Source organism: Osmia bicornis, chromosome 2 (genome assembly GCF_907164935.1).
Source record: "Osmia bicornis bicornis chromosome 2, iOsmBic2.1, whole genome shotgun sequence".
Lineage (NCBI taxonomy): Eukaryota > Metazoa > Arthropoda > Insecta > Hymenoptera > Megachilidae > Osmia > Osmia bicornis.
The window spans coordinates 4465278-4475880 of record NC_060217.1 but is presented as its reverse complement, the minus strand read 5'-3'; the positions used below and the strand labels follow the sequence as shown (position 1 = coordinate 4475880).

The window sequence follows — 10603 nt, the reverse complement described above, 5'->3', positions numbered from 1 at the left end:
GTCTCACATGTTTTTCAATGAAAAAAAAACTTCCATCTGAATGGCAGGAGTGGGTAGATATTGCGACTTCTTCACAACTATGATTTGTCACCTAACGACTGCCATTTCTTTGAGGCAATTTAAGGAAGCATTAGAGGAAGAAAAGTATTCGAGTAGGTGGTAGAATTTGTGTACAATTATTTCAGTACCTGTCTTACAAATTTTGCTATTAAAAAAACGTGCAATTCCATGGTAAAACTCTCTAACAAAAATAACCGAATCTAAATAATTGATTCAATAAGAATTTTTACAAATAATCTCATTTCTATGTATTTGATCGACCCTCCTAGTCAGCGAATACAATGTTTCCTTCGTTCGAAAGAAAAACATCGTACGAAAGAGTGACGATTGTTCGAATGGTACATCAGTCGGTCCTGCTAAACAGATTGTATGTCAATGAGAAACAATTGGCCGAACGCTGAGGAGCCGTTTAACGGCAATTCGTCGTCATTGCGAACGTCAGTTTCGTTGTAACATCGCTGATGCGACGGATACGAAGCCGACTTCTCGTCTGAAAATGAGATTCTCCCCGGGTTCTCGTCTTCTCTCATGTATTATTTATACATCCGTGGCCGACAACCGAACCTTTTCGAACGATTTTCATCGTCGCCAAAGTGGCAGCGTTTCCTTCAAAACGTCGCTTCCCTTTCGTCGCACGTTCCTACCGTTCAGAAGTCGCCGGCTGCCATTTTCACAGCCGGCCAATCTCTAATTTCATGGACGTTCACGGTTTACTTAAAACACTAAAGAAATCGGACCATTTGCGTGTTGATTGTTACACCAATCGAAGCTGTTACTCGAAGAATGTTAAATCCTAGTTGCATTATTTCAACCCTCTTGCTATGGAAGGACACTTATTGTTAGTTCGTGGTATTTGAATAGATCGAAGCTCTCTGAAGGGATGGATTATTTTTAGAATGTTATATTTTTAACATTGTATTGTGAAAGGCATTATAAATTGCCACTATCCACGCATGAAATTAACTCCCCTCCCAAGGTCGATAAATCAATCAGATTTATAAGCACTGTCTCTCAGTGTCAGTGGCTAATGAACTCGAACAAGCGTTTATTAAACACCGTGACACCTTATCCTGCTTCTTTTTTCGCGAAATGTTCGCATACGTGCCGGGAGTTTATCAATAAAACGCGATAATTAGCACGGTTGTAAACGTCGTTCGCGAGCGACGTCGTCGTAATTTCTCCATTTATTAGTCCGAGCTATTCGACCCGCCTTTTCTTCTATATCTTTCGCTTTACGGACCTACTTTTTGTCACCAACGTCGATAATTATTACCTTGCTCGTTCACTAACGTTTATCTACCGGAAAAATCGAGTGCACCTTGAATTCTTTTTATTCAAACCTTAAATTAACATCAATTTTTACCTTCTGCGTACAATTTTCTGTTAAATTACTTTTGCATTATCTTATCTCTCTGATAGCTTTTTGAGCATTCATTAATAACAGGTTCGAGTTTTCAATATCAGGTATCTAATTACTTTTTCACCGTTTTTCGTTTGTACTACAATTTCTACTGTACCTTGTGAAACAATTGTATTCAATTCTATCAAGAGTCGTAAGAAAAAATTTGGGTCATGATCTTGCAACATGACACTTTTCACTGGCAAAATGGAAAAAGCTTTCAAACATTCAAGTTTGGATGAGTGTCTTCCTAGACCCAGATAACCTAGAACGGAGCTCCCTCACAGATTTATCTTCGCGTCTCAGAGCCATTGTTTACGTCTCGGACGGGGTTCGTAAATTCCCGTTTTAAAGTGCCCTGGAAACTGTCTGCACCCACAATTTCGACGCTCGTATCTCTGTTCTTTAAGATAATGCTCGCTTGCTTTTCTTCTACAGTAGTCTTTGATAGGGAAAACACCTTTGTCTCTGTGGATGAATTTGCTTACAAGAGCAAGGTGTATAGAATGTTTTCAAGGGGTTTGATAATTTTTACTAATTTCACGCAATCAGAAATTGGAATTTCAAGCAGTATATAAATAACAAAGTTATCTCTGGAATACGGTGGACCGACTTTATAAACTTTGATGCTAGGAGGTCAAGAATGACCACCCCTATTTCAAAAATTGGACAAGAAACTTCGCCATCGCAGCTGCAACGATCAAAGTTACCACACCATATCTGTAAAAACTTTGATTAATTTCACCCGGAAGCAACATTTCATCTAAGTATTAGAGTGTAGATTTTATACGAAATAGCTCCTGGATAAACTACGGGAGCAATTTTTATCAAAAACTTTAATTAACTTGTGTCACATGAAGATCAGCCCCCTCGAAAGTTCAATTTCACGAGGAGAAATTTCTAACTAAACTCTTCTCTATATTTCAAAAGAACGAATATAAAAAAAAACTGCATTTTATCCTAATTATAGAAAGGATTCGTACTTAAACCCTTCGCTCTTCGAAGGAAGCAAAGATCACTATCTCAACTCTTTCTCCTGAAAAAAGAACAAAGAAGAAGAAGAAGAACGAGCTCATTTTCTCGTTTCCATTGCACCAGGAACCATCGTCGAGGGGTCTGAATTTCAGAACGCAGCTGGTCGAACCAGGAATCGGCCATGTTTGGGCGAAGAGGGAAAGAAAGGGATAGAAAGCCGATCGAAGGAAAGGAAGTAGGGTTCTCCGTCGATCCGAGTATCACGATTCAACGAGGCTCGATGCTCTTCCCTGTGGAAGGGATGACGGGTCTAGAATGTCGAACCGTTTTGGAGGTAGGGTGCTTCGAAAACCACCCCCTCCGGCTACCGAGAATAATCCAGAGTATAAATTGGATTGTCGGTGGAACGTGGAAACTGAACGTGGCAGAAGGGGATCGAATGGTGCTTGCAAATAGAGAAGAGAAAGGTAACACTGTGAACTGGAGCGCACACGGATATAGTCGACACCTTTCAACACATGGAAATCAGGCTTCATGAACGTACCACGTGGATACGTGCCAAAGGGGAACCTCCATCCTTCGTGATTTTCGCTGCTGGCTCGTCGCGACGATTGCCAGGGAGGAAACTAACGTCGAATTATGCTCGCGTGCCTGCTCGCTCGATTACGCTCGTGTTATCGCGCTACCTTTTGCTATCTAACTAATTTCACGTCCACCGATTTCTCTACTCGCATCGTCGCTTTAAAGTATCCACGTTGATTGCAAAATTCCAAATATTTTCCAGCCTTCAATTTGATTTCAAAGTCGACCATATATGTGAACTTGAAGTGTTTTAGTTAATATTTATAAATGTTACAGAAATTTTCAAGAGATTCCGTGATAAGTTATTGACAATTGTAGCCCTGGCTACAGAAAGAGGATAACACCAAGATGAAAGCAAGTGGAAGGAAAATGAAGGAAACAGAGAACTCGTCGCGAAAATGGAAGGGGTTAATCTCCGACGATGATCTGTTTGGTCTTGATCCGACATGCAATTTAGAAGGTTCCAAGCCGTGACCGCTACATCTCGTTACTGCAAAGTAAACTCTGATAAATTGTTCGGGGGAGTTGTTTACAAGGTAACGTTATGCTTCTTTACGTGGATATTAGGAACGTCAGAGGTTAATGCGACTCGCCCAGGGTTCGCAAATGTTTGCCCCTTTTCTACCCTTCACTCAAGGGCGGAGAAGAAAAGACTTTTGCCAATCTGAATGTGTTCTCTTATATTTGACGTTTCGTTATTTCTCTGGAGAATAATATTGATCTTAGTTTGATTAGAAAAAGTACTCGATACCTGGAGGTTTTTCTTTCTATATAATACCATGTTATTTCTTTTACCTGGACTTTTTTCGTGTTTGTGCGTGCTACATCGCCTCAATTCTTTCATTTATCAGTCTTATTTATTGCACGCTATCGAGGCTAAGTTTTGACCCAGTAGGCAAAGGCCAAAAGGAAAAAATCGTATTTCTTTGAAGTCCACAATCCATTGGTCACATGGTAAGATTACAGAAGGCAGATGAATCTTAAGATAATTTATTGATAGAAGAAAACGATTGGTCGTTCGTTAATCCCTAGTCAACGCAATTCTCCGGTAATCCTCTCATGTATCGTACATCACAGCGATCGCTTCCGGTTTCGAAAGACCATCCCAACGATTGGCTTTCGTAGCGTCCATTTTCTTATAAAGTTCGGTCTCCAAGAGATCCAGGGAACAACCTAGAAGTTTAAACATCTGGTATCGCGTAACGCCCCAAAATAGACCGGCGAATCTAAAGAGTCTAGCCGCGAAGCTACTCCGAGGTAACGACTTTGGATTGCACAGTATTTCTCTGAAGAAATTTTGATTACACTCGAGGATAGTTGATCGAAGTCATTACCAATCGACTGAATTAATACTTGAGTAGGTACTGTAGACGGATATATGAGAAATAAATATTTGGACCAAAATGCACTGTACAATGCAAGTAAGAAGAAAATCTACCCTGAAGTCGATTCAGCAGCCACACCTTGAAAAGCAAGGGTCTCAAGTCTATACATATAGACACGTTGCTTCTCTTGCCTTCGATATACTCATTGTTTATTCACAAGCAAACTCCTGTTCCTCCCTCTTTTCGATTTTCTAAGTTTCCTCCCTCAGTTTCCTCTTCTCTCCGCCTAGCCGTTGTTCCATTCCTTATTTTTTTCTTTCGCCAATACCAACCGGTCTACAAGAAGAAACACGGATCTGCTCCTCCCTTTCAACTTTTATAAAATATAAGCAATTTCGTATTTTCCCGTGCTCCTCGACCATGGACCGCGTTTTTACGACGAGCCACCTCGGATTTTGTCAAGTATCCAACCACCTCACCCCTTCTTCAACAACGATCGACTGGTCCTCCGTAGCTCAGAGACTACTATAGCGTAATCCTCTTTGTGGTGGTGGCGGGTCGAACAAATAGCCTCTTTATGCGGCAGAGTTTATTAGCCCTGGAACATGGTCGAACCGAATGGAGCGAAGATCCTCATTGCGGCACGTTAGTTATTATCCTCGACGCCGTTTAATTATTCGAATCGTCGTTGCGACGGCAATATCGTAAAAATGTCCACGTTGCACGCTACCGCACTGCATTTGCCGTTTCTCATAATTTTCATTGCACTCGCCGCTGGACTGGAGGATCCTGCAGCAGGATAACGTTCAGCTGCCGCTACGGATCCCTTATTGAACGATGTCCATTTTGACCGAGAGACGTTGTTGCGTGAAACGAGTCAAAATAATTGGATTCAGCGAGAAAATTTGTTGAAATATGGAAGAAAATATAGAAGATACTACATATAACAGGTGGTGGAAGGCTATCTGCAGTATCTAAGAAGTTAATTAACGATCCTTGTTCAAGATAGTTAACGAATGCCATCGAGCGTTTATCTGGAAAGCGCAATTAGTTAACTAACGAAGGGCAATCGAACGTGGTACTGCGGAATCGCCTAAGCGAGGAAAATTTACGAGTTGCGCGAATCATGACGCGACGCGGTTCGCGCGTGCAAGCGATGCAGATAAACGCAAGGGAAGCCGCCGCCCTTAATTCTACATTCGTAGTCCCCCCTCGATGGATCTCGTTGTCTCCTCTTGCCGACTGGAAGAGACGCGACCACGGGTGCGGCTAATTCCCGCTGAAAACCTTCAACGGCCTCGTTCATTCTAATTTCCAACCAACGTCCCTGATTGGTGTTCGCGACAAGAAATTTCATTTCTCCGCTGCAGACTGCAACTACACCCACGCCCATATATTCTATCTAACAAGAAGCGCGTTCTAAGACTGCTCCCGTTTGCATATGCAGAAGAATATTTTGATTTTGAAACCTTTAGTTTTTGTAGGTGTTGAAAATTTTATAATTTAACTTCCATCGTTTCATTCTTTTCAGGTGCTCGCCAGATTCCCAGTTTCTTCTCATCACGGCACGTCACGTCGCGCAGAAATATAAGGTCTGACAATTTCGCCAAGCAGTTCGACGTTAAAACTGAAGCCTTGTACCCTACGAAAGTCAAGAGGAACGACGATACTTCTTCCCTCCAGCAAGCTTAATTTTCTCTCCGCGTCGACGTGTTCCACGTTCGCTTATTTCCAGTGCGACCGTTCGGTCGCACCTGCACCTGCGGCGAAAAATCGTCGACGAAGGGCCAGAGGAAGGGTGGAGGGACGATTCCCATGGAAGACGTAGGTGGAGTCGAGTAGATTATCTCGCCAGACAGCGAAATGGCAAAGTTCTCGGTCGAAGGTGTGTGTCGACGGGCGAAAACGAAGACGAACGAAACGAACCATTGAAAGAGGGAGCGAGACGAGGTTACGTAGAGGGTGAAAGAGGAGGAAGAGAAAGCTTTTTAGGCTTTTCCTCGGAACAGTGCAGACGCAGCTGTGTGGAAACTGCAATGACACGCCCCTCGCCTCAATCCCTCCTCTCCGTACCGTCATCTTCCTCGTCTTCCACCCTCGAGCTGGTCAGGGGGTAGGTTCTCCGCGAGCTTGGGCTACCGAGCCAGCAGGGTCGATTCGAACCCTCACCAGCAGTTCTACCCAGTGGTGGGGAATGAAACATACACAGGAATCTCTTTGTGTGCGTTCGACGTCGATGTTGCTCTGCATGGTGTGCAGTTGTTCCTCCGGGTCAGACTGGTCTGCTTTCGAACGCCCGCGAGCTGTATGGAGTGTTGAGAAAGTATACACCCACGACGAATCATGGGTCAAACTTTGCGTTTAACCTTTGCCTTTTAACATTTAATACACGTTTACTATACATCCTTTCAACTCAATGATATCTGGATTTCTTGAAGGGATTTCTTCCCTTCCGAGTCTGTAACAGTGTGGGTCTGATATAAATCCTTATAATTGAGATAGAAGCAGAGAATCAACTCCGTAAACCATGATCATTGTTTTCACGACACCCTGTGCAAGCTCACGCTTCGAGTTTGTTCGTATCGGTGAAGCTACATCTCCGTGGTGACGGTGGATGCTGGGCTGTGATGGTGGTTGGCTTGAACGTGTCCTCTTTGCCCCTCTGTCCCGGTTGCTCCGCAGCAACACGCACAGATCGATACGCGGCTGCTAGGTACACCTATTCCAGGATTCTAGCCGGGTGCGAGAGTGGTCTGGCTGCAGGATGGAGGATTTTCAAGCCGGGCGATTCCTGCAATCGCGCCTCTTCCTTCGATTGCGAGAGCCGACCAGCCGATACGCTGAAGAAAGGCGATCATTTGGAAAGGCCAGCTGCCGCGCGACGAAATTACATCGGCGAATTTCGCGCGGAAACGCTTGCCCACTATCGCTGGAAACGTTCCAGCTTCCTTTCGGATATTCGTTTTTCTTCTTTCTTTCTCCACTCGTCGCGTCGATGTTTATTGGGCCATCCAGTTGCAGTGCATTTGAAATGGTATTGAGTCTGATAAAGAAGAATCTTTATTGGGTTATTTAATTTCAATGTTCATGAAGTCTTCTGTCAGGTACAACTCTTGAAGTTGATACACTTGTTCGTATGTTCATTCTCAGTTAATAAACGGATCGCTAATTATGCCAACGTACCATAATTATGATAATATGACGTTCATCAGACCGATTCGCGATGTTCTCAGCAACAATAATTAACCGAATATACAACGTTATCATACTCCACTTTTATGTTCGGTACCGAAACATGTCCACGACGAAGTTGAACAGCCGTTCAATTAAATCGCGCGACACCGATCGTCAGATCTCTTCAAGATTTTTTATGGCTCGCGTAAAAACGATCGAACCACTGTGCAAGCAATTCGCTAATCTAACCGGTGGTCAACAGAAAGAAACCACGATAATCATGCTCCATTTGCGAGACATCGGCGACACAGCTTATCTGTACACCGAAAAATGGCCAAGCGTCTTCGTTAAGCACGATCGGCTTGGTCAGATAAGCTCTTCCTTTTTATGACTCGGCCGTGTTCGCGCGATCAGCCATCGAATCGACCAGCTCCTCCTACCTTTAGGGTCTCCTCCGCCCTTCATCCTGTTCCGCTGTCGGCGAACTGAAAGTCGGAAGAACGTATTCGCTTCCACAGGAAGCGATGTTTTTTTTTTTTTTGTCTTATTCCATAGTCCATCAAATTCCATTTTCCAAATAACTAATGGAGAAATAGAATATCTACTCAAACATCCAACTATTTTCTATTGATTTCATTACAGCATTCCTATAAAAGACTTCGTAAGGCGGCAACATTTCAAACGTGTCGCGTTAACGAGGCAGAAAGTCGGCTTCTCCATCGCGAGAGTAAATAAAGCAAGTAAATAAAGAAGGATTTTTATTCACGGCAAATTGCAGGCTATCCCGATAAATGTACGGTCCATTTCGAAAGCAGCTACGGGTAAAAAGGAATCATGTCAAAGAAAGAAAGAAGACAGAGAAAAAAGGAAGGAACAGTGGAATCTGCGTTTAATCCATGACCAGATAACGGTCTCGATTGGATCCTACTTTCCAATCGTGCCACTCTTAACGAGCAACTATTTTTCGATCGCTAATGATTTTCGAACATAATAAATGTGTTACTATTCCCCCGAAGATAATTATAATAATGGGAAGAACAAAGTCGAATCAGTGTTCCTTGGAAAATATGTAATTTTTTGTGAACAAGGTTGATTTTGAAGGTAATCATACATTTGATTGCACACCTCTGACTATATAATCCCAAAGAAACTGAATTCGCCGGTAAGCTAAATCTAACTTATCTACCTCCATAAGAAATGAACGACAAAAATGTTAAATCGAGCTGCAGCTATCTAACGATTACCCTGAGGAGGAATTCTTTTATTTTTCATTTTAGAGCAGATGTGTTAGCCACCCCGACACACAATTTCTGCCGGTCGAGACAGAAACGAGGAGCAACGGTGCACGTGGGCGGTATCATTGGTCCGCGAGCGAATAAATGAATTAGTAAATAACGAATTTTATCCCGCGGCATTGGCCAGGAATCCGATAAGCTGGCAACCTGGCATGGTGATTTCCAGGTGGTAGGGGATATCTGGCGTATAAAAAGCACGCGTTATGCCTACCTGTCCGTCCAATGGGGTAGCTTCAGTTCCGCCGAGCAAAGGGGGGAACCGTTTTTCGAATGAACGAAGAAGCAGAAGAGGAAAAAAAATGAAGAAGAAGAAGAAGAAGAGAAACATCGAATCGATGCGGTTTCTTACGGGGAACGGGTTCGAGAGCGTTGGCGAAACGCGGTGTCCGCTGGGAAAAGAAAACGAAGAGGACCGACGCGAGTAGAAGACGATACGAAGAGAGAAGGGATGAAAAGTGCGAGAGAACGCAACCGTGTCTGATAACTTTAGAACCCTCCCGGGTCTTTATTGATACTTGGACGTTTCCACTTGTCCCATATACATACCGGTGCGCCCTGCGGATACGCTTCGACCCTCGAGCGCACGCCACGGAATGTCCAGGATTACGTGAACCAACAGCCTCCTGATCTTTTCCCTTTTATTTCTTATTTCCTAGCCCTCGTGTCGATTGCTTCTTATTGTATCCGCCATGCTTCGATTTTTTACCTTCGTTGATCTTGTATCAGCAAACTGAACACCATTTTGTTGTGAACTTTGTTGATCCATCTAGGTAGACACACCATTTTAAGTGGATAAGATGCGCGATCGGTGACGAGGTTCAATGTACCTGTCAAAGCTCATGAAATGTCGACCCAATTTCCCGTCCGGAACGAAAGGACCGACGAAAAATTCGGTTTACGATTATTATGCGTTGCGGCGGTGATCTTGATATAAATAGAGCGGCCGCGTGGCTGATGGACGCCTCTCTAAATCATGCTATTCCGCGCGAGAAAGCTCGTCTTCCTCGCGTGTTATCATGATTCAATGCTCTCGTGACCAGCTTCTCTGGTGAAACCTTTACTAGACTTATGGCTACTCTAAGTACTCATTAAATGTTTAAAAATTTTCCATAATCATTATTTATATTTCTACGTGCCAATAAAAAATTTAATTTAAGAATTTTTATTACTATTAACAAAATTATGTTATTTAGTAGAATACATCTGCATCAATTTGTTTAATCCTCTTAAATGTGTTAGACTTACTGTATTCAATAATTCATTACTCATTAACACTTCCCGTTTCCTTTTCATTCTTTACGCCCGTTTAATTATTTTCATTGTAACTACAATCAACCGTCGTGTTATTAATTATTATTGTTCTTAATTAAATTGCTCATTTTTATTCACGTTCGTTGAATAACACGAATCTCGTGTTTTCGACCCATTATAAAACGTGACTACATTGTACGTAATTCTCGTGTATTTTCACATATTACAGATTCAATTAGTTTAATCGTCAGTCTCACTAGCGTGTCGGATCTTAAGAATTTTAATATGTAGGTATTTTTAAATAGAAAAGTCTCAGTCCAATGGAATTTATCCATTACAAACAGGTTCGAGTTCTTTTTCCTCGGTATTCTCAATAGATTTGCGCGGAGTCTAGAAACGTGTCCTTATGTAAGTACCTGTCTACGAACACCCTGGGGACCAATGCTTCCTGTATCCATAAACTTGCTGGAGTTATGCCTACGTTTTACTTGCTCTGGCTACCAGACGCCGTGATACGTTATCCATGCGAATGGCAGAGGGTA

The 10603-nt window shown here is 42.7% G+C and overlaps 1 long non-coding RNA gene across 2 annotated transcripts; it reads left to right on the top strand.

Moving 5' to 3' along the window:
* The first annotated feature begins 1593 nt into the window (after window positions 1-1593).
* Window positions 1594-10041, top strand: LOC114879351. 2 transcript variants are annotated; one of them, XR_003789895.2, is made up of 3 exons: window positions 1594-3552; window positions 5873-8677; window positions 8793-10041. It is a non-coding gene; the product is annotated as an uncharacterized LOC114879351 (long non-coding RNA). The 2 variants fall into 2 exon arrangements; XR_006830105.1 differs by having other exon boundaries at window positions 5873-10041.
* The last annotated feature ends 562 nt before the right edge of the window (window positions 10042-10603 follow it).